The 3105-nt window shown below is 50.2% G+C and overlaps 1 protein-coding gene across 4 annotated transcripts in view; it reads left to right on the forward strand.

Annotated features, from left to right (window-relative positions):
- Positions 1–3105, forward strand: part of LOC113215724 (mitogen-activated protein kinase-binding protein 1) — a 106577-nt gene that overhangs the window by 14255 nt on the left and 89217 nt on the right. The gene's annotated exons all lie outside the window — the stretch shown is intronic.

Raw genomic sequence — 3105 nt, forward strand, 5'->3', positions numbered from 1 at the left:
CTCTCTCTCTCTCTCTCTCTCCCTCCCCCCCCCTCTCTCTCTCCCTCTCCCCTTCTCCGCATCGCTCATTCGATAACAAAGGGCCGACATGATTCCCAAACACACGCACACGCACAGATACTCTCACATCTAATTTTCTCTGGACGAGACGGGTAAGCTCTCGCTCTATAAGCCTTTGCACTATGGAAGCGTGCTCCATATAGGCTGACCCCTATAAAACCAGATCGGGCATGGGGAGCATTTTACGATAGTCGGAAGTAAACATTTCTGATGGCTGCGTATTTACAAATTTTTTGAGCACACACTAATTTCTATTTCTTTTCTTGTTGCAGGTTGGTAGGAATGCAGACGTAAGCGTGGATTCAGAAGGTGCCGCGTAAGTGTCCCACTGCTGGTTTTCAATCAGCTTTACAAAAGGATTATTCAATATTTAATATTTTTGTAATCATTATTGATGGGAATCAGAAAGCCTTGCGCAAGGTATCGACCTGCTGTGTGTGGGAGTCGGGCGCGACTCGATTTCTCTTTTCTCACGTCATATCGGAGGCTCCAGTTACCGACGGCTGGGTGACATGCGAGTCGTGGAGCCCTGGGCGGGGCTGGGCGGGCGTGGTGGACCAGGTCTGCTTACCTCTGCTCTGTCCGGGGCTGACCCACCACTGCGCAGTGCCGTTCCGCCGGCGGGTCCGTTTCCGCACACCGTGTCGCGTTTTTCGCAGGCAAAGTAATTTTGGTCGAGGGTTAAATAATTTTACGTTACGTAAGCAGTAGCCATTTTTACCAGAACTTCTCTAATGTATTTATGGATGGCAGCAACGCGGCTAGCAGCCATGAGGCTTTGCTGACCGTTGCTGACCCCCAATGTAGCTTCCCGTTGTAACATGTCGCGGTGTCCTTTCCCCCCGCTGGGCAGCGATTTTTCCTTGGAGCTATATTTTTCATGCGGTGGCCTTTTCCCACGCGGTTGGCCGTTATTATTTTCACTCTGGGTCGACCTTTTTACCTCCAGGACGTCTTTTACCCCCCTCTGCGCATGCGATCAGTCACAAAAAATATATAGTACGGCCGCCATCTGCATGATGTTATTGGGGAGGACATGGGTCGCGTGCAGGGCTGCACTCGGCGGTGCCTGGCTCTGGCCTGGCACTGACTCGTCTCGTCATGCAGACGTCTTTGCTGGGGCCGGTCAGACAACGGGGGAGGGACCAGGGTTGGGCTATTCGCTGAAAACAAACTGGGGACTATCCGGGGACTAGGCAAGGACCATTCATTAAAACTAGGGACCATGGAGAGACCATCCGATGACATCTGGGGACCAGGGAAGGACCATTCGCTGAAAACTGCTAGTGAAAACTAGGGATCATAGGGTGGGGCCAGGGTAGGGCAAGGAGGACTATTCCAATAACTTGAGACCAGGGAAGGACCAAGACCAAGGATCATCCATTGTAAACTCCAGAACTCCAGAATAAATCCTGATTGCTTCCGGTCGACTCCTGTTCTTTACGGATCCGTCATTACTGGGTTCAAGTATGACGGATACTTTTTCAATGATGTTCGTCACCCAGAAGAAATGATGACCGCCATGATTGCATCCGATAATGTCCTCGCAGAATGACGCCGGGTGTCGTTTCGGGAGGGCCCCGTGCCGTGAGGGGCCTCTGCAGCGCTGCCGACCGGGCCGGCGGCCCACCCGCGGCCCACAGTACCAACCGTGTTGGGGTCGATCGGGCTGCCGCACCATGTGCAGGGCCGGGCCTGGTGTGAAAAAGAAAGAAGGGGGAGAGGGGGGGGGGATCTCCGTGTCGTCGGGGATAGCGATGTGGCCCAAAACCGACCCACGCTCGCGGCATTGTGAGGGGGTTCATGAGCTGGCAGCGGGTAGCGGGTCATACCTGCTGCCGCCGTGACGTGCTGCGGGCAGCCGGCCAAACCTAACGAGGGACCACCAGCATGCCGCCAACCCCAACCCTCCCCAACCCTTCCCGTGCGGACTCAAAAGTGGTCAGCACCCAACCCAAGCCCTTAGACAGTAAAGCATACAGACGTTGTGATCGGCAAAGAAAACAAAATCACACAAAAACAAACGCACTGGCGTCTCAAAGTTTGGACGTAGCAGCAATTAAAAGTTTTCTTACACTGTTAAAAAAAATTGTAAATTTATCACACCCTTTGTAATGACGAGTGTGTTAAAAAAACAACATCGGTCGTTTTTATTGGCACGTGGCAAAATTCCTTCTATTTTGCCCGCAGTAGTCCATAACAATGATTCCCACGTTTCACCATGTTGTAAAACCACAACAATATCGTTGTAAAGTTTGATAGCAAGATGTATCGTTACAGAACAAACAAGTTTGTTTTATTACAATTTTTTTGGTGCAGACGAAAGTAAATGACCACTGTTTTGGAATGAAAATTCGTTTCAGGAAATTTTGTGAATGTTGTTGGATTACAACATGTGTTGTTTTTTAACAACATTTGTTGCTATCAAACTTTACATCAAATGTGTTGTAAATTTACAACAAAATTTTTAACAGTGTATGATTGGACGGCATTACGCGTACACTGTTAAAACCTTACGAAGAAAAATGCCAAACCCTTCGTAGGTACGAAAGATTTGGAAGCTTCGTAGGTAGAAAATTCTTCGTAGGTAAGAAGGATTTGGCATCTTGCTTCGTAAGGTTTAAACTGTGTACGGTCGCGAAAAAAGGTAGCAAATTAAAGTCACCGGGATCTCATTTAATCGTTTGGATGTTCACCTCACGGCGCGCCTACAAATCTCGAAGTCCAGAATGTCCGTCTGTTCCGTTTTACTCTGATTCAGTCAGCAAATTACGGGAGCTCGGCGCCTGTGGTACTCGGGGTAGGCCACCCCGCTGTACACGCATGCACGGCAGACAAGATGTTGCCTACCTACTAGGCGGCATGAGAGCTTGCATCGGCTGAGCTGGGCGGTTTTGTTCGGACTCAGTCGCTGGATGGATGATCTCATGCCGAGTGCCATGTTGTTTTTGTCTCTCTCTTCATGTGGTGGGGTTACGTCGTCGCAGTCATTCATACGTGTTGGGTCTGCTACTCGTAACGGCTGCCCCTTGGTCCCTGCGCGAG

This window comes from Frankliniella occidentalis, unplaced genomic scaffold (genome assembly GCF_000697945.3).
Source record: "Frankliniella occidentalis isolate FOCC.00 unplaced genomic scaffold, Focc_3.1 Scaffold11, whole genome shotgun sequence".
In the NCBI taxonomy this organism is placed as follows: Eukaryota; Metazoa; Arthropoda; class Insecta; order Thysanoptera; family Thripidae; genus Frankliniella; species Frankliniella occidentalis.